The sequence below is a fragment of the Homalodisca vitripennis genome, chromosome 4 (genome assembly GCF_021130785.1).
Source record: "Homalodisca vitripennis isolate AUS2020 chromosome 4, UT_GWSS_2.1, whole genome shotgun sequence".
Taxonomy (NCBI): Eukaryota; Metazoa; Arthropoda; class Insecta; order Hemiptera; family Cicadellidae; genus Homalodisca; species Homalodisca vitripennis.
The window spans coordinates 180,655,388-180,678,723 of record NC_060210.1 but is presented as its reverse complement, the minus strand read 5'-3'; positions in this window follow the sequence as shown (position 1 = coordinate 180,678,723).

Below are 23,336 nucleotides of genomic sequence, written 5' to 3'. Positions count from 1 at the left end.
TTTATTGGACCAGTATTGATGCATGACCACGGCCGTGACGGGCCGTAATGGACGCGATCATAGCTCGTCATATCTCTGGTGTATCTAAATCTGTGATTTTTACTCTTTTTAGATACTTGGAAAATAGAATCATATGGTTATAGGTATGTAATATTGTTGTAAATGTTTTGTATTGTTGTATATAATATTCTACGATTAAAAGACGTTTGCGCATAGGGTTTTACTTGTACTCTAAAGTTGTCAGTAATTTTAGTGACAAAAATATTTAGCTGGATATTTTGATAAATCTCTCTCTCTCTCTCTCAAAAAAAAAAAAAAAAAAAAAAACAAACCCGGTACAACAGAGTATCGAAGAACTCAACAGATCTAACTAACACGGTATCGCACAGTGGGCGGAATGTACCTTTTTAACCCTAAAACCAATACAGCTCTTCCTTGGACTAAAATGATGTACCTCTATACTCCTGGTAAATCATGACATTTATATTAAGAGCTATCGCACATACGAACGAACAACACGGTTGCATGTGGTCCCTATGGAGTCCTTAATAATCAAGTAGTAAAAAAAGCTACTTTCGATGAATACTAAGAAATGCATTTGCCACTATCTGTTATTGCAGTTAAGTGCTATAGTCTTAAATTTAAACGTAAATTGAAAAAAATCTGTGTTATTTAATATTTTTCCTCTGACTAGTATTATAAGGTTTAATACTTTAAGCCTAAAGTAGCCTAGTTGCACTTGTATTTTTATGTGGTTACATATTTTGTAAAAGCTTTAATAGCCTACTTCCATTTTACTGTGGCAGAGTATTCTAACAGTCGCAACATTAGTCACTGTGATTGGTATTAAAATGTTAAATCTATTATCATCTTGCTTATTTGGTTGCAATAGGTAACTAACTAATCTTTAAACCTTACTTATTTATCTTTTGCTTCAGGTTTTATACAAAAAATATTAACCGTACATATACAATAAAAAAGCAAATACACATGGGAATTGATATGAAAATTTTAAATGTAATTACATTGCGTAATTTCTTTCAAATACTAATCTGATTTCTTCATAGATAAAAAGAGAGTTCAATGATAGTATCTCTTAACATTTGAAATGAAGCAATGTGTAATCAAACTTGAAATTGATGTAATTTGTTGTTCTTAAGTGATTTCTAAAGATAACTCGTGAAAAACGGTTAAAAACAGGAATTACAAAGAAATATATTAAAACTGTTGAGAATTGCACCTACATAATACTACTTTGGGTACTAAGTATTGAAAACTGATATAAATAACTCTGTCATGCCTTCTTCCTCATGTATAAAGCATTATATATACTAGATCGAGCATAAGGCAATAACCTAAATTAACAAATTAACTAATGTCTTTGGTTTTTTGAAACCTGACGAAGAGGGCACACACTTCTTCTCAGAACCTAAGATAAGTACTATTTCAGTTTTCTCAATACACAGAACAAATTGTATATCTGGGTTCTTCCGAAACGTGGTCTCTATGAAGAGACCGAAATTTTATGAAATGAGCTCTAAACATAGTCATAGAAGAGTTGAGAAATACTTAAAATAAAACAGCTGTATGGTCCATATTACATTTACAATTTTTTTTTTAATTTTCTCTAATACTAATCATAATATAAATATAACTATACCGAATAAACATTTTTTAAATATGTTGAACACCAAAGCACATTTTCTTTGTTCGCGTTCCTTATAAAAATCTTCAGCTTCTAAATTCGGGATTATCAAAGGTGGGTTATCTATTAGTTAAAGTAATGATCTTCGTAACTACTCTAGCAGCTGTTGTGTAACCTTCTCTTTGTGTGAAGGGTACTGAGTAACTCCACTGCATTATGCATGTGATACGATGATGTATCTCGTCAAATATTAAGAAGTCTTACGTAGTGGATCGACGTGCCCTTTATATTTCAGGTTAACGATAATTAGACGTAAATAGACGCATACACTAGTAAGTTCGAAATCGGTATTCCACCAGATACGGTGTAAGCGTCTCTCTTTTTTTGAAATAATGGATATTTGTTTTTCACCAGACATTAGGAATAGTCTTATATAGTGAATCACAGTACTTTTTATCTTTGAAGATCACGTTAGCCAGAGGTATCACTAGAGGCATATATAAGGCCCAATATTGGCATCCAACTATATGTGGTGTAAGGCTCTCCCTGTATTCGAGATACCGTGTATTTGTATTTCCACGAGATATCGACTAGTCTTACGGAGTAAAACCTCTTATTTTTTATATACAGGTTTACGCTAGCCAGAGGCATCAATACAGTCATGTATAAGGAAACGCCGATGTCGGTATTGAACTAGATGCGGAAGGTTCTCTGTATTTGAGATATTTTGTATTTGTATTTTCACCAGATCGACCAGCCTTATTAGGACGACTATATTTAGTGAATTCTTATACTTTTTATCTTTCAGGATCACGTTAAACCAGAGGCATTAATAAAGACATATATAGGGAAAACTCTTGACTCTCTGTTTTGTCGATACCGTGTATTTGAACTTTTGTTCAGATATCTATCTTATGCGTAGCGAGTCCCCATACTTGTTATATATCAGCTTCACGTCATCTATGGGCATCAATACAGGGATGTGTAGGGAGAAACCGATATCGGTGTTCCACCAGATATGGTGTAAGGCTCTCTCCCCGAATGTCAGGTATTATTGAGTATCTCAATTGTATTTTGCAAGGGGATCGCTGATGTATTTCACCCCAAAGAAGAGTGTGATGTAGTGATGACATATTCTATTTTAAATTGGAACATTACATCAAACTAATTATATCAGATACGTTAGAATACGAATATTTTTGTTTATCTTACGAAGGTCTAGTATCAAAATAACAGATCGTCTCGTTCTAGTAGTTCGTCTCGTCTACTAGAATCAATAACTCGTCAACTACAAATCATTCGTCGCGATGACTCTCAAAGAAGTGATTTGTTTGATTTGACATCTCCAGTGTCGCGACCGACTAGTGGCAAACAACAAATGTGATTACTTCCTTTTTATAAATTAAAATATTAGTTCACCTATTTCTGTACAACGATAAAATATTTATATACCAAATAGTTTTCATCTTTTAAATTTTTAAAGATTATCAGAAATGTTTGATATAATGTACTGTGGTTAAATAAAACAAAACTTTAAAGTATTGGTTAAATGTACTTTTTTAATATTCGGTTTTTAAAGCATAAAAAAGCTTAGTAATTATATGCATTGTGCTCAAAATCGCTTCAACCAAGTACTTTTCGTATTTGAAAGACGTATGACATAAACGACTAATTCAAACGCATTTTACGTATTAATTTTTAATATCCAGTTTCATACAAAGAAAGCTATTGATACTGTTATTATGCAAATTGTATTGTGCTGAAAATCGTTACACACAAGTATTTTCGTACTTCATATGGCAGATGTATACTATTATTACTGCAAATTGCAGTGTGCTAAAAGTCGTTATCTTATGGGAGATGTATGGCATAAGTGAATGATTCAAAAGCATTTACCATATTAATGATGTATATCCAGTTATTATCATTTCCTAAACTGCACAGGAAACACTATTGAATTTTGTATAGAAGTTTATGGACTGTGTGCTCTCTCAGAAACTATCTGATCTGAAACTTCACAAGTTCTCTAATCTAACTCGTTTTAATAAAAATTGCAGAAGTATAATATAAAATGGGTCATTTCAGAAGGTTTGTAGTCCCATACTGAACATTTTACAATGAGATCGCTGTGTGGTACATAAACTGAAATCTAAGATTAAAATAACTAAGAATTGTGATCTTAAAGATAAGAAAGGCAGTATATGAATAAGCATAAATGTTATTGAAATAGACATAGTGTAGTTCTCGTGTTTATATGCCGTGTTGTATGTAATCATGAAAAGGAACTTGCTTTAGAGAAATTTTATTGATGATTTAAATACATTATTTTAGCATTACACGGAGATTCATCCTATATTTTCTAAAAGATTTTATAATCCAAAATTCCCACTCCCAGTTAATCACACATCAACTTATTTTCAAGATCACAGAATATCTTTATCCGTCTTCTATAGAATGGTATTAGTGATAGTAGTTTAGTGAGCTATATGATGCTAAGATTGTATCTTATAATCTAGGGCTAGGTCGTGTGGTCACCTCAGTAGGAACACAACTCTCAATTTTAATAACTTTTGGTCTAGAACGCAATGGGTGTTTTTACAAGAGTGATCATCTCTTATCTCAAAGTGATTTATGGTTTTTACTCGTTTTTTTGTCACAAGAAATCGAGTAAAGGTTTAAATTCTAAATTTTATATTGCTTACCACAGAAATATTGATGAATGGAGTAGTAAATTTTATAGATTCTACATTTTATACTTTCTAAAGGCATTTTACCCTTATTAAAATTTGTTTACTACAAAGGTTTGCCCTGTTATTTTCATTAAATATTATGACAACTTTATTTTAATAAATTCAGTCATGGTATAAATAATAATACTGTTATAATACTTTTGAAACAATATTTTTATCTAAATATCGGAACTGAGTCAGGCTAGTTAACCGTAACCAGGTCTTGTCAGAGCAATGATCAAATGAGTCCAAATGTTCCACGTAATGAGTTTATACATGGAAATGCTTATAATGATATCGTAATATAAAGAAAGAACAGATAATAAAATAAAATAATAATAATAAAAAGAATAGCTTTTGAGAAATTCAAATCTCGGACCAACTACATTAAACCCGACATATTGTACGTGTCTAGAATGTTATACTCTAGCAAATTAACCTAGATAGCAAATAAGTTTCTTTCATTAGCTTACTATTCTTAATGTATTTTTTGCCAATCCTACTAAAACCAACTGAATATTTTCTCCGTAGGTCTATTTATAGATATGTATGTTGTACTTTGAGTAATTCTTAAGTTGCACAGAAGTTTGTCGAGTTTTTTGTTTTTATGCATATTTAAATTGTGACGAAAACCGCAACACAGGTAATACCTATGGGGTTCCTTGTTTATTTAGTTTTTGTAGTTTTTCTTTTGATCTTATGGTATAATTTGTACAATTTTATATATTATTGGTGAAAAAAGGTTTTTAAATTGAATTGAAATTTATTTTTTCATATCTTTATCAACACTGTCACAGCTTGAACAATGACAATATGTCCAAATAAAAATATTTTTGTTATTGTGTGATAAAATGGCATTGACATTGATAGTTGTCTACTACTACTACTACTACTACTACTACTGTATTGGCATTATTTCAGCATCTGGAATAACCGTGGAAATACAAGTCTAACTCATCCGTGGTCACAGAGAACAGGATTTCGCCAGAAACAAGCAAATCGGTCATACTAGCGTTAATACAATGTTAACAATACTTGTAAAGTGGTTTCCCAACAACACCATCCAGCACGCCCCAAGAGAGCACATGTTTTAGATTAGAAGTTAACGCCATGACTAAAACTTCTATAGCAGCAGTCTAAACATTTATCTAGGAAATAATACTAAACTACTAAGAATACTTATCGACTAAGAAGTTTTATTAAGAACAGAACAAGATTTGAAACAATATTTTAAGCACCTATAGAAGGATAAACCCATTTGATTAACTATTTTGTAAATATATACATTCGCCACAAAATGTACGTAAATTAATTAAGTATATCTTTCATATGATTGTAAATTGTACACTTTCAGTATCTTCTCTTGTAAATTTACACTTTTTATTGGTTTATATAAACACTCTACTACGAAGGGATTTGAAGTAATTCATACAAGGTCTAATTCATACAAGGAAGTAATTCATTTGAAGAACAAGTTCTACTGTTAATAGGGAAAAATACCGGAAGGAAAATAAATTACACAGGAAAAACAGTTCCACACAAACATAACAACGTAAGTATGAGGTTCGTGCAGAGCATTTGCGGGTCAAGTTCATTAAGTTCCATCACTGTCATTAATTATTTTGTTATGAAATCTAGAGGTAAAGAAACTTATACCATGCGGTAGAGTGTAGGAAACTTTCTCGCCAAATAGGAAGGAGCGTTCAACGGCTCAAACAGAAGGGCTACTACCACCATGTAACGAATTTACTGCGTAACACAAACTGTGATTGTAAGAATTGGAATCGAATAAACGCTTCTACTAGTATTACCTTTGGCTTTTGTGACTAGGTGCTCTGTAATATATCGGGAATAAAGAACAAATTTAAAAAATAACTTGTTTCTTATATTATTTCATAAAATTGCTATATCCCTGTGGTTTTCTTTAGAGCAGTTATAATAAGCAAAGTTTAGAGATGTAGCCTCGAAAAGTGTTTGATAAATAAATATACATAAATAAATATATTTATAAATATATATATAATATATAATTATAATAAATATATATATATATAATTATAAACCTTTTTAATCTTTTTTATTTTCGTACAATGTAATTTTAAAATTCTGGGAATTCATCTTCAGGTACTCCTTCATACATTATTATTATTATTATATATATATATATAAATAACAGTTTTTATATATATATATATATATATATATATATATATATATATATATAAAAGCAAAGTTTCTAGAACAGTATTATCTATTACATGCTACATCTACATCAAATGACTAAAGTCTACACTTTAGTCATTTGAGCTAATTACTTATTAATTAAAGTCCTATCATTGGATGAAGTTTGGTTAGCCTGGTAACTTAATTTGGAGACTACGGACTCGATTCCTGAAAGAATAACAAAATATGGGGATTAAGGATCTGCGACAGATATTTTTCTTCACATTCCTCAAATAATATAAGATTATTATTTATAACTGACTTGTGTTTGTGTTGGAGTTGATTTGGTTTATATGTTTAGTTAATATACTTAACAATAAAAACAATATTTGCTAATGTGATATTTGCCTCACGTAAGCTGAATGGTTTGAGATATATAGCCTAATATTTTTTTACACAAAATAGGGTAATCATTAGAAATTGCAGGACTTGAGGTGTTTGACTATCAAATATCAGCTTATACATATCAAAATGTTTAGTACTATTTAAGCCAAGACCGTGCAATAAGCAATACAATATAATTCATTTATGATTAAGACAGTAAATTTTATATCGTTAATCAATAAAAAACTCAAACAAATACTATTGTTTTTATGCATGTTCATTATTTAGTACTAATAGTGAACCAATGACAAAATACCAGTTGTCCTTTTTACCTTACGCTTCTAATAAGGATCTATGATCTTATTCTTGACAAGAGTGACAAAAAATATTACACATTGGAGATATCGGTGTGTAATCAATTTGAGCGGGAGAGACGGACAGTCACTCTTGTAACAACGCCCATTGCGTGCAAGACCACAGGTTATTAAATTACAAGTTGTATTACTACTACTGTGACCACACGGCATAGCCCGGCTCAAAGTGGATGATAAGGTACAATGTTAGCATCGTATTGTTTACCAAACTACTGCTACTGATATTATTCGATGTAGGATGGATAAAAAGGTACATAAATAATCGTTCTGCGATCTTGAAAAACCAGACGATATGTGATTAAGTAGGAGTAAGAGTTTTGGCTGATAAAACTCCTTAATAGATGAAGACTGAAAGTTATTTTAATGCTAAAATATCTTATTTAAATTATCATTAAAATTTCTTTAGAGCAAATTTACAAGTTCCTTTTTAAGAGCACATGCAAACACGCACACTGGAAATATTTTAAAATATTCTATTTAAATTATATTTTACTTTATTATCTTATCATGAAATTTATGTTCGTAATATTTATATTTATTATTATGATATATTTCTTCAAAATGTAATTAATTCCTGTTTTACCTGTGATAGTAAATAGTAAACGGTAAATGTGGCTCATAACGCGAGAACCACATTATATCTTCTTCAATGCATTTTTTACTTAGTACACACGATTAATTTCCTTTTTACTTCATAAACCTTCATTATTATAACATTCAATTTTACTATATATTCAGGCAAAGTTATTATATCTATAATAACTCATAGAAAAGTGCTAGTGAAAGAAGTGGTACGAATATCAAGTGATGTTAATTCTTGTAGGAGATACAGATCTTGTCAGTATGTGTGATGGCCGTCTAATACAAAATAAACGGATTCCATCCACAAGAAACCAAAATGATAGAGGAATAGCCATATGAACAACACTTACATTAATTAATTCTTAAATGTCATAAACCATAAACCGATTGTTAGCAACCTGTATTCATATGGTGGCCAGCAGGAATACTGAAATATTGTGGATTTAGGTTATGACATTTGAAATAGTTATCAACATTTATCATCGTTATGAGAAAGTAACAAAAAGAACATGTAGTGAGATTTTCAATATAATGTTGTCATCTTGTAGATATCATGTAGCTTTGTCACGGGGCATAAGTAAACGTACAAGACGTGTGTCGATACCAGCATCTCGAACAAGTTCAAAACTATTCTTTTTATGGTACAACTTCTAGTGCTCCATATAATATAATGTTATCAGAACTCCATACTAATTTTGAGAGCATTCTTTCTTAACTGAAAGGTAATATATATTGCGTATTTTGTGTTTATACGCATTATAGTTTCCAAAAATAGTTAAACGAACACTTTAGAAATTTGAAATTCAGCTTTTATTTGTTTATTATTAATTTGACATAAGAATTTGACAATAGTAACTATTTTTGGATATTTGTTATCAAATTTATATATGTTTTAGATATATAATCAAATATTATATATCTCATTTCTTTATAAATGATATATATATATATATATATATATATATATATATATATATATATATATAAAATAATTGAATCGGAAAAAGTAAGCGCTCTGTGGTGTAATGGTAGCAATTTCACCCGGCAAGTGAGAGATCTGGGTTCGACTCCCGGCGGAGCAAGTACTTTTTGTGATTCAATGTTTATTGAACTTAAATAAGGCTATTGCCATTTAAACAATTTAATGTAAATAAAAATCGTTTGACAGGTTTTTCCGATCATATGTTAGTTTGCCTATTTAAACGCATATGTGACATAAAATACAAAATAATTGAATCGGAAAAAGTAAGCGCTCTGTGGTGTAATGGTAGCACATTCACCCGGCGAGTGAGAGATCCGGGTTCGACTCCCGGCGGAGCAAGTACTTTTTGTGATTCAATGTTTATTGAAATTATATATATATACTCATTTATAAAAATTGACCAAATATTATACGACATGGTGCTACTTCTATAGTGCGCGGCTGTACAACAGGTTACAGATATGTCGTGATTCAGGTAACACTCAGGTAATATCCTCTGTTGAAATGAAACAATAACCTAAAATTTGCAATGTTTTTGGCAGTAAATAAATGTATAGTATAGCATGAGAACGAAAGCATTCCATCCATTCAATTTTTTTCCATAATTGCTTTGTAACTACTCAATAAGCTATGGGTGTTTTGTTCTTTAACTTATATATGATCAAATTCATATTATAAATTAAATTATTTAAAGTGTTATTATGTATTACAGCTTGGCAAAATAACGCCATAGTAAACTTGGCAAGTGACCCATGAACTCTGTATAATTTGCAACTTTATATTTAAATGGTAGGTCCGGTTGCTCTGATTCTAGCAAATGTGTTTACATTAAGGGTTATATTGCAGTTTAATTAACAAATAGTAAATGTTTTGGAAACCACAAGTTTATTGTACCATTATTTAGTAAAGTTTAGTGTTATGAAATGAAGAAATTTTGCATATAAAGAATCGGTAAGTAATATTTGCATATATATTTAATAATTATTAAAATAAAGCAATAATTCAAGTTTACAATAATAATTTTTCTTAGCCACTAATCAGTTCGTAAAATAAAATTTTAGTGTACGCTTTTGATTTCCCCCGTGCGTTTCAAGCACGAAGAATCATAACTCATGTAAAGACCATTCTGATGCTTTGCTTACTGCCACGCAAAGTTAGCCATGGGAAGAAACAGGCTTTGGCAAATACACATCATCAATTTAAAAATAGATTTATCTTAACTTTATTTATTATGATGGCAAAAGATAAAGAGAACGTATTCCTGGGTATTCTAAGAATAAGAATACCATGAATTCGTTATTTTTGTACAACCATTGTTTATGCTTTAAAATAAAATAAAATAATTAAAATTTCACGGTGGCAATTTTAATGATAGTTTAGAAAATACCTAATGTATTTAAAAGAATCAATCTCCCACTATTAGTATAATTTTACTTTGCGTTATCATGAAAACTAAGAACAAAATATTATTCTTCAAACAAATATAATATTTAAAACAATATGTAAAACCTATCTTCATAAGGGCTTAGATATGGAAACTAAACATATATTCCAGACAACTGATTTTGAAAACTGCTGTCGCCGCAAGAGTACGCCTTTGCTTTTATTTATATGTAACCCTAGTGATGTAAATAACATTAAAATGTAGTGTAAGTGCGGTGTTTTTTATAGTTTTTAATTTGCTCTTTTGTTTATAAAACGTTATCCCGTTAACACTAAACTAAAATGAATGTAAATTTAGTTTATATTTAAAATTTTCGACTTTATGGTTATGCCGCTTTTGGATTAAGTTGACAAATAATCAGATATTTATACCCCCGTCAAATAAAAAAAACAACAATGTAGTGTATGTTGTAAGATTTTAATTGCAAGAACGAAGACTTTAGGTGGATCATATTTTATCCTGTAGTTTGAAGATGGAATGATTTATAAAACATGTAACTTTTGACAATACCTCACGGTTGTTTTTGTATTTGACGTAGGTAATAATACCTAATCAATTTTATATATTTTCTCACGAGTACAGGCCCAAATCATATAAAAAATTATAACCGTTTTTACGTAGGTTACGAAATAAAAATTTTGTTTACATCTATTTTTCACTATATAATCAAATTTAAAACTCCTGAAACTACTATAGACGTACACACCCCACGAAAAGATACTATGGATAATTGTTAACGGCAGCTTTAAAGCTATATGGTGAGGACATAAGATTGGAAAGGCAGTGATAAATGATGTGTTGGTGACAGAGAAAGTATCGGCAGTTCATGGTCATGTCTGTATAAAATATGTACAATAAAATGAACTCATCTCCACTAAATATATTCACGTATTTTCAAGCGTTATGTTTGAAGCAACAAAATTAACCTTACATCGATGAAAACTTCTTCACGTATGCATTGCACATTGCAATGGAATACTAACTTAGATTAGATTATATTAAATTTAATCTTGCAGAGGACCAAATTTATGTCTAAGTAAGTAGTATTTATAAATGAATCCGTCCTCTTTAAGCCAAAATAATGCAATATAATTTTACGATGTAAATCGATCTAAATTAATTAATTATATAAATACATAATCGATTTCTTTAAAATAATGACCAATCAGGGATTGGCTAGGGGGGTATTGGCTAGGGATCTCTTATAGTCTAATTTATGTATATTTACAAACTAATTATTTCCTTGTTTCAAAGCGAGTTGAGGGAGTTTTCAATGAAGTATAAAAATATATTCTTTTCTTTAATCAATTCAAGCAAAAAAAAAATTAATATATATATATAATTTGTAGAATTAACTTTAGTTGACATAAGTTCAAATATACCAAAATGCTAATGTATTTTCAAAATTATAAGAACTTTCTAAATTGAAGAATCTACCAAGAAAAGTAGTTTTTGCATAAATTATTCATTAATCAACGATTGTGATTGGTACATTTAAATGTTTCTAATCAATTATTTACGCAGTGAGTTTTGCCTTTACTTTTGCTGTGGTGTTTATATTTAACTTTTAGAAATATGCAGAGAACTTTGTTCTTAATAGAGTATTTATTGCTACTTTTATTACGCAGCCGACACATATTTCTCTTTTACTGCTGCGTTATCTGGCCAAATTAACGTAGGTTCCAAAGTATACGAGCCACTTCAGGTTATACTCAGGGTGTGCAGATCTTATAACAAGCGTACGTTTCTCATAATCGGGCTGTGTCTTTATATGTCACTATCATAAATAAAATATTAGTACTTCGCATATCTTTAAACAAGCATTATGTTTATTGGATATATTGCTGAGTTATTTGTACTGGAGTTAAAATAAACACCTAAAATAATTTTATTGCTTACGTTATTTTATCACTACTAATAGTAAAGTAACATGCATATGAAATTAGAAACATTTGTAGCAACTATACGTTATAATTATGGAACAATTATTGTAATTAATAATTGTAAATAACAAAAATTGTTACAATCATGTAAGTGTATATATTCGACATTGTGGACTTTCTTGGCATTGTTATATGTCATTTAAACAGTGGTTTAGGGAAAGATAGAGAAATGAACACTAAATTTATACCTCAATACATCCTCAATGATTCATTCTTTCCCAGACTAAAGTCCGATAAAACAACAAGACTTCTATAATACAAAACCTTATAAAATATTATTTTGGAAAGTTGCTCGCTTATACAGGAAATGGATAGGAAGTAGTTAGGACTTTTTCATTTTCTGCTTTGTATTCTTGGTGAAAGTGAGTAGGTTTTTAATGGAAAAGACATTTTTCATACTTCCACATGAAATTTATTTAAAATAGCGCTTTCGCCGGTTAAGGCATCATCAGTTTGATATTGTTTACAGAAAAAACACATGTGTAAAATAGAAAAAAAAACATATGACAAAATAGAATAAAATTTTAAACTAACTGTAAAGACCAAAAACTAATAAATTATAGAAGAATTATGTAGAAATTTTTGAATAAATTTAATGTGTAAGTATGAAAAATATCTTTTTCATTAAAAAGTAGTCAGGACTGTAATAGGCTTCTCAGTCCTACGTATGTATATATATATATATATATATATACATACTAATGTATATATATATATATATATACATACTAATGTATATATATATATATATATATATTCTTCAAAGGTACAGTAAGGAAAAACCCACCTATAGCACTTAAAATACCTCATATAGATCGTAGATTGTAAGAGCCGGAAGTATTTACTGTTTGAGCAAAATACTTTTCCGAGACCTACATATGTATGTAATTTTAAATCAGGGCAATAAGGCAAACTCAACTGTGGTACCGTAAGTGATTTTATATGGTTGGAGAAAAATAATTGTAATTTATTAACATTACAACTCGTACTGGCATACAAGATCCAAGTAGTGTAATACTTATAAAAGAAGTAGGCGTCTCAGACCTGTGTGTAAATATTTTTTCTTCATCGGGACATAATGGCAAACTCTACCATGGCACAGGAAGTATCTTAAGACATGGCCACAATTGACATAAACGCTTTTTGACCGAAGTTGGTTTCCATGATTATTGTGATTTCGATGCTTTTTTATATATTTTTTGTATGTACTTTTGACTGGGGCAACTGTGGCGTTGGAAATATTATTAATTATAATCATTTAATCAGCAAATGCTTCTAAACATTTAAAGCAGTTTAGATAGTTTAAATAATATGTACATGGTGAATGTCTATTACGTTTAAACTCTTTCATAGAAATCATATTACATTATAAATGCTTTTACTACGTATTTTAAGTACTTCGATTTTGAAAATTGCGTACGAAGCCGCAATTATGTACAGCTAACACATAATATAACATCCATTCTGTATATTAGCACGCAGTTTATAGAAACTTCCATAATAATACAAATTATATATATATATATATATATATATATATGTGTGTGTGTGTGTGTGTGTGGCGAACGTTTATTTAATTTATTTTACATTAGAAACCTAAGGAATATGGTCAAAGCTATTTTGTTAAATAATTAAGTAAAGAGATACTCTGTTTATTTTCTATCAAACACGATTTTGAGATATTTTCATAATATCTATAACTATATAACTACTTAATGTAATTGATTTATATTTCCAAATCATAACAGTTTTGTTGTAAATTTAATGAGTAATGTAGATCTTGAAGTATGTTTTAATAAAAAGATCTTAAAAAATATACTATATATTATTTTTATTCCTTATAAAATACATATAATATATGATGAAACAGAGATGATGAAGTGGTTTCTGTAAATGCTGAAAAGTTTTGGCCAAGGCGAAACAAATTTATTTTTATATTTACGAAAATTTAATAAAGAGAAAATCTTACCGACTGGGAAATGGTATTTATCTTTTAAAATATTAAAAAGAATATTAGTTATCTATGCAGATATGTAGTTAAAATAATAACAGTACCCGTAGTGAGATGCTATGTACAATAAATCTAGATTTAACTATTAGGTCCTGTAAGTTTATTAACCGCTTAATGTATGTTACCAACTTAAATTATGGGAGTACTTTGTTTTTGAACTGCAGTAATTATTCAAGCTTATAGAAATGAATATGGATGCGCAAGATATATCTTTACCAAGTGTTCAGTAATGACTATGTTGTAAAGTTATAAAGATGACTGTTTGCCACAAGTACTGAAAAACTAAAAATTGGCTTAAGCATCGGAACATTGATAGTGTCCAATAAGCTGAAACTACAAGCTATACATTTCATGAAATATAAATGCGAAACATATAAAGAGTGGCGTTTAGGATCAACGGCACAATTTATATTAAAATACCATTAATGATAAAAAATATAATATAAAAAATCTACAAACATATTTCTGGAATTAGAAAATGAAAGGAAAAAAAACTATGTACTAATTTATAGAAACTACAAAATAAAACCATCACCAAGCAAAAATCTTATTCTAAATAACTTTTAAAATGAAAATAATTTAAACTCTTCCATTTAACGTATAGACTTTTTCGCATTGTACACAATATTTTTACTCAATCAATGTCCTGTAAGGGAGAAAACCTGCCAGAAAGCGTTACTCATATATTTTAAATGAACTAAAAAATATATATACGTCGTACTTAATATACGATTAGAGGAAAAAAGTTCAGCTCTTACTGCAGTTTTTTTAAAGCTACCAACAGACCGATACCGACACGACGAGATAGGAATGTGAATAGCAATGTCAGGAGTCAACATTTGAATATGGCATTATTAACTACGAAAATGTTAATTGTCAAAGCCAATCCGGTTGTCATAAAAATATTCTACTTTGAAAAAAATGTATATATATATTATTATTATATCTTACTTCTTATACCAGCATATTGCAACACAAACTAACCTAATGACAAATATAATATATATATATATATATATATATATATATATATATATATATATATATATATATATATATGTTACCTAACATTAAAGGTGCAATAATACTGCAAGAGTTGGGAAACTTTGTAGGCCTAAAGTGGTTTAAAGAGTTGAAAGGTTTGAGCCCTTTATGTGTTGAACACGTTAACTGTATGTCTCCAACTATGCCAGACACACGGCCACTGGACGTCTATTTACATCAAAACAGCAAAGTGAGTTATGTAAAAAACAGTGATTTTAAGTCTTTCCAGTATTTTTATTTGTTACACGCAAGGAAAGTGTGCAATATGCGTGTGCGCCTCGTGAACATCATTACAAAGTCACCAGGGAGTGATATTTCCTTATTTTGCTCATATCATATTATATCATTTTATCATATTGTTCTCTTTATCGGTAGCCCATTCCAATATGTCGCATAGGTTTCCTTACACATGTTCCGATAAATTTTACATCGCTACTACAAGTAAAACTTTTACGTTTTAATTTACGTTAAGTAAACGAATATTCAAGACTGTTCAAAGTAAAATGCATCCGTTTAGTATTTATGCATAAAATAAATTATGCAAACAAGTTTCTACAACTAGTATTTTAGTTTGTAATAATAGTATAGAAGCTTTAAATTGTACCTAATATTTTTATGCCATTTAGTTAATTTACATCAAATTTACATACATACAATTACATTACAATTACATACATTTACATACAATTTACTTGGAAGGTTAAAAGTAAGTGAGGTAAAATAGCTCTAGCAGGTCTAAATTTACTAATTGCATATTAAATGAGTGTTCATCTAATAGTTCATAGTTTTTTATTCATGAATACGTTGTTTAGAGTATTAACCGAAAATTTAATATTTAATAAACAATAATTTGATCATTTGGAAAAATAAACAGTAAGTAAAACTATTTAGAATATCTGAAGGAAAGAATAAAGTTAATTACGTAGTAGACTGACATAAATGTGTAACATAGAGTAACATAATGCAATTCTCAAGAGTCAAAAGCAAGTCTCTGATCACAATCTCCACTCTTGGTTGTTGATTTATAGCAGTCGTTGACCCTGAATCATATAGATTTTAAAGTAAATGAGTTACAACATACTACATGAATGATATAAAATACGCATTTTAGTATTATATGCAATAAGAGTTACCGTCATATAGTTAAACAAGTAGAATGTATACATTATAGGTATACATCACTAAGTATCACTTTCAAGCTATAATATAATTTATCTAAAAAACATTCAAAATAAGTTTAAGATTCCTTATCTAACTAAGTGTTCTTATCGGAATGCAGCCTTATTACAATATTTAAAAATACAAGCTACATTAACTACTACATTCATGTTATCCTTTTAACAGTGAAGCAAATAGGCAACAATTAAATTTTAATATAATTTTAATTTTAATATTTAACAATTTAATGTAAGAAAATACCATTATACTCTGCTTACACTATTGCGTTACTTATTACGGTAAGTAAAACAGAAGGTGTTCATGATCACGAAATTTCAAGCGTAAATATTCACAGAAATTTGACTTCTTTACAATATTTATGCACCATTTTACTTCATAGATATGAAAAATGCTTAAAACAACTATACGTTTACGTTATTTTTTATTGCTAATGGCCTTATTAAATGAAAGGTTATATTTAAAATGGCCTGACGCTGTAAGGTTATATTTAAAATCAATGAGAAAAGTTCCTAAGCTTTTACGCGTAATTAGAGAACGCCATGTACAGTAGACTCCCTTTTAATCACCCTCGGATCAACCGCTCGTCTGGATTAACCAACCCTATCCAGGAAGACAAGACTTCCTCAGCGGTAGTGAAGGAGCGTCGGAAATATGACAGGTAACCACAGGTTAATGTTGTGTTACTGCCTTTTACTTGACGCTGTACTAGAAACAATGGTGGTATTTATAAGTTTTAGATTAAACAACACTCACTACGTAATATTTAGCATAAGCCTCAGCTGTCAAGTTTAATTTGATTTTAAACCTCGATGATTACACGTGTGTGAGACGTAGAAATGATGCATGTATAAGAAAAATGTTCTAGTTACTGTAGTATATAGCAAAATATACTAAATGCTAAATATTGAGTAAAGTAATCACGTTGGAGTAAATGGAAAGGCTGTATTGAACAAGTAAGCGTTATATAGGCTGTATCAGATTCTGTGCCAAAATCAAGTTTTAAATACCATCTTGAAATCATCCAAAAGTCCTCAGTTACTTATACAGGCAATTATGGTTTAAAAAAATATGTTTTTACAACTATATATGTCAATAAATAATAACTTAACACACACACACACACACACACACACACACACACACACACACACACACACACACACACACACACACACACACACACACACACACACACACACACACACACACACACACACACACACACACACACACACACACACACACGCACACACACACAATATTTATATTACGGATATTTGTATTTAAAAAGTATAAAATCGATGTTGGGCTTACTCTACTTACACGTTTTAAGACTTGCAGTCTGCAGGAATATTGAACGTCGAATGTTGGACTAAAACTGTTAATCCAGTAGCAGAAGTTGCTCTTTTAATTCATCATTATTTTGTAATCTGTTATAATATATAAAACTGTTGTAAATTCATTAGAAATCCTATATAAATACATTTCTTTCTATACTATAAATATTTTATTATGTTTAAATCAAGACAAACCTAAATCTTGCAATAGGATATTAAAACCACATTTCAACAATGGAATGTCATAATCAGCAACTAAAATTAAAAAAAGCTGTTGTTGTGACTCAAAAACAGGCCTGCCATATAATGACAGTGAATATTGTTTAATACTCGGGGTTTTTAAAACATACTATCGCCCTTATTTAATAACTAATTTCCCTTAACTTGGTGTCGTTGGATTTCTGATTAACTTATTGAAATAAAATGTAATAACTAGACCTTTTTATCATATATACTTTTAAGGTATTTACGCTTAAAGATTTTAGGATGCGAAAATTTTAAAAATAAAGATTCTAAGAAATTGTAATATTTTCTGCATTAGACCTTTAAATTATTAAGGTAAATTTCTACTTATTACAGTAGACCGTTCTCAAACTAATAGTTACTTAAATGAAAAACTAAATGGCGAATATTCGGATAAATATTGGGTTTTAATAGTTTCAATATGACACTTTGATCCAGAAATAATACCTAAAATATTACTAGCGTTCCGAAAACATACATTTTTATATTTATAAAAAAAATCTATTGAAACCTCAATTTGAAGATCTGCCAAAGATTAAACGACTTTTACAATTTGTTGCATTGCTAATTGGTAGGTGTAATTGTTATCAGGAGACGTTGCTAATTTCCTGCTACTCCGGAATCACATTTTATTTCTTTTAAAGCAAGTGTTACGGTATTAGTGCATTAACGTAGAGCTCATTAGTCTAGTATGCACTTACTATAACTTGTATTTAATCCAAATTTAAGTTAAATGCCAAAATCCATCAATTCCTGTTTTGTGTTGTTGATACTTAAGACCAAAAATGTATAATTATTTTTACTCTCCAAGCGAAAGTCAATATCAAGTTATATATAATTGGGGGCTTTCACAAAACTAATGAAAAAAACAGTGGAAGTTAGTCCTAACATAAGTGTATTAGTGTTGCAGATTAACAATCTTGCGCGTAACATTAAAATAAGATAATGTCAGAAACTAAATAAATAAAATAAATATTTTTATGTAGAAAAACTAAGTAATGAGGCTCTGCAATACTAAGTCCTTTACAGGGACATAAATAAATAATGAAGCCCAAGCCTATTATATGTTAATACCAGAACTCTTTTTTAAACTGCTCCAAACACTCTTAAGTATTGGGAGGTTAATCCACTACCTAAGGCTCTATAATCTGTCATGATACAATGTGTTAAGGTTGCTCTACCACGGTGAGATATAATCTCATGATTGATACTGGTGCCAAGATTGATCGGGGCTTAAGTACTTCCTAATAATTAGTTTTCTTGTTAATCTCTTTTATATATATATATAAGAGATTAACAAGAAAACTAATTATATATATATATATATATATATATATATATATATATCGGCCATTTTGTTTTTTTACATACATTTAATTTTATTTTCAATACCGGTTTACCGATTTTCTTGAAACTTGGCATAAATATTATAAACATGAATATAAGTTGTAAAAAAAATATTTTTTTAAAATCTTATGTGTATTTTCAAAATGGCGGTCATAAAAAACGGTTGGTTTTCAAGTTATTTAAGTTTTAATATTTTAAATGGCCGATCTAAGGTAAACGAAGCAAGATAGAACTATACATTATATAACATTTTTCGTTCAGTTTGACCTCCTGAATAATTTGGTGAAGTTTGGTCCTGTAATTTTGGGACACCCTGTATATAAGAGATTAACAAGAAAACTAATTATTAGGAAGTACATATATATAGTAATTTTAGTTTTATTTATTATGTTATAAATTTATGACATAATTTGGTAATTAAAAAAATTCTGTGAAGAGGCATCGATCGGTTAGTCGAGTGAAACACCGCCTACCGCATCAGAATACGACGATCCAGTCAGAAATGGCAGCGCATAATGTACTTCACAATGTGTACAACCTAAAACAACCCGCCATTTCTGATTGGATAAACCTTTTGAGATGCGGTTTGCGGCATTCAACTCTACTAAGTGAGCTCTTTCAAATGAGGTATCACTCGACCCATGCTTTAATTTAAGATTTCCATGTTTTCCTCTGTGGGACGTCCCCCCATGGTTGGCATGTCATGCTAATAGCAAGGAACAATAGTTTACATAGCCATATGACACTGTGCAAAGTTTATAGATGTTATCTGCTATGGTTTGTAAAATATTAAGCCGTACCCAGACTTTTCAAACACCTTGTATATACGTAATATACAAGGTGTTACGTCCATGTGTTTTTCTAAAGCTTCTTTTCACATAAACTGTAACAGTTGTTAGTGTAAAAAAACATTACTGAGTATGTTTGAAATCCATATAATAAATAGGGACAAGTAGTAAACAGTATGTGACAGATTAAGCTACAATGAACCTAAATTTAAAACCAATAGTGCAGACAAGAGGGCCATGAACATTGTGTTAATGGGACAGCACTGTCATGTATCAATGTATGCAGTGTCAGCTGCTATATATAGGGTATCTTGTTCACTAAGCTATTAGTGGTCAGCATATATTATTCAGCATAATATTAGATTAGTAGGTTAACAACCATTATATTTTTACAGTACATCTTTATAAAATAATACCAACCGCCTAATCAGAAACAGAAAATATAGAAAAGCCAGTAATGTGTTTTGTTCGTTAATAAGAAACTAGTTTGTTATAGAATATGATTGTTTGTGATTATTTTACTCAGGAATGAGAATGGTTAGTGGATGGGGATAGTTTATTTTGCATTATTTTAATTGTACTCATCAAAATAGGTTTCTAAACTATTGAGAAAAATGTGAAAATATTTATAGCTTAAATTTTAAGTGACAATTAAAATATTTCTAATACTAAAAGTAATTTCGACTGAGTGGAGAAGAATACTTAAAAATTGTAATTGGCAAATTATGTCTTATTTCTCACAGTTTCATTAGTTATAAATCATTTGTATGTCAAAACCAGAAATATTTGTTATTGCTCTGGCATCGAGATCTGAAACAACCGAATGATTTGTATTGATCACTCAGTAAGTAACCTGGCACTTAAGTTATACGCGGTCAGTTCAGAAAAACTGAGTATCCAGAAAATCACCAGTATGTTTATTTACGACATATGGATTCTTAAGGTATATTAGGTTGACTTTAAAAATAATTATTTGCAAGAAACGAGGTCAATCTATGTCGAGGCAATAGTATGAAGAGTCGATTGGATAGTACGTTCAAATTCTTATATGGTTTAATAAGTTCTCCATTATGATAATATCTGTAGTGTGTTAAAGTTTGGAGCTTTTATGATACCTTTCATGGGAATAACATAATATTTACAAACAATTGTTTGGTTATTAAATGAGGATTTGAGGGCATTTAAAAAGACTTTTATATCTTAAAACTTATTTTCTACTAAATTTAAACGCTCAGTACTCTGCGGGAATGCTTTTTTTTAAAAAGCACAAACATAAAAATTTTAAAAATCCAAAAAGAGTCAGTCACATTACCATTGTTATTAAAAATGTATTCTTTAATAGTGCAGTAGGATTCGTTAGTTTTCAATAGTGAAAGAAGCATTAACTTTTCATGACATACGAGTATTACTTTTCCTTGAAGCTACTTACTTACTTTTCATATCAATAATATCACGGCTTTTCGATATTGTCAACCCGTTATCAATAATTCATCACTACTGATTAGTACTGAAATATCTTCAGATGAAGGGATTACTAAATCGACTTTATCAGCCATCAATAAATGTATACTATTCTGTTATTTAAAAAAACAAACTATACGTGTTGGCCCTACAATCATTTTTATGTCTCGTAGAATTTCCAAATATGTATTATGCTATTAAAGAATGTATTTTATTGAATACTGTAAAGAGACTAAACATGCGAAGGATTGTTAGATAAAAGTATTCCATATTATACGGCCTACTGCTCTCTCTGTATTTGAAATACTGGGAATTTGTATTTTGTCCTTATATCAGGACTAGTCTTACGTAGTGAACCACAATACTCCTTATATCTTAGGTTCACGATAGCTAAAGATGACGTCAATATACGCATATACTAGTAAAGCCCGATATCGGTATCCCAGCAGATGCGTGTAAGAGGGGTTCACCTTACTTGAGATACTGAGTACTCGTATCCTCCCAGATATGGAGACTAGACTTAAGTAGTGAATCTCCGTATTTATATCTTTCATGTCCTTAATAGCCAAAGATGGCATGAATAGAGGCATAAACACAAAAACTCGATATCGGTATTCCACCAGGTTTAGTGTAAGTCTCTCTCACTTATTCAGGGGATACTCTGATGTATTTCTCCCCAATATTAAGACGAGTGTAATGCAGTGAACTCCATGGCCTCTTCTGTGTTGTGAACAGCTCACTTGTTAGATGGAACATTGCAAGCAAACTAATTATATCTTATATAACAAAATACGATTATTTGTATTTGTCTTACAAATGATAGTATCACAGTCACTGATAACAGGAGTTCGCCTCGTCAACTAGAATCAATAACTCGTCAACTACTCATCGTACGGTGCGATGTCAGTCATAGAAGTGATTTGTTATCTCTAGCGTCATGACCGCCCAATGGCAAATAAAAAATGTGACTCAGTCTCGTCTTTTTAAACTAAAAATATTAATTATTTTATCTATATACCTACTATTAAATATTTATAAGCTGGATAGTTTTTGTCTCTTACAATCTTGAAGATTGTCAAAATATTTTGAAATAACATAATGAATGGGCTTCAATAAAAACGTATGACGTATTAGTTAAATATAATTTTTGATATTAGTTTTTTAAAGCATGTAGTACTTGGTAATTATATGCATTGTGCTGAAAATCGGTTTGCTCAAGTATTTTTGTACTTCAATGACATATGGCATAAACGAATAATTCAGACGCATTTTTCTATTAATTTTTAATATCCAATTTTATATATTGCACAGGTACTGCTACTGAATTTAGTATAGAAGTTTTTGCGCGCTCTCTAAGAAACTAGATGTTCTGAATCTTCAAGTTTCCTCATTCGTGTTAATAGAAATTACAGAAATATAATACAAAAAGGATTATTTCAGAACTATATGCAGGTCTAGGCGGTGACTGGTTTCAGGTTAAATACATCTCATATCATGATGTTTTGAACAGAGAAGCTATTTTTGCTTGACCTGGGATGCTCTACATATCGGAAAAACTGAAATTTTAATAAAAATATCTCTCAAAACCATCATAAATAACATATTTGATTAAATATAAATTTGTATTGTACCTAGCTCTTTCAAAATCTGGGTGGTATTAAATAAATTATTAAGTAACGG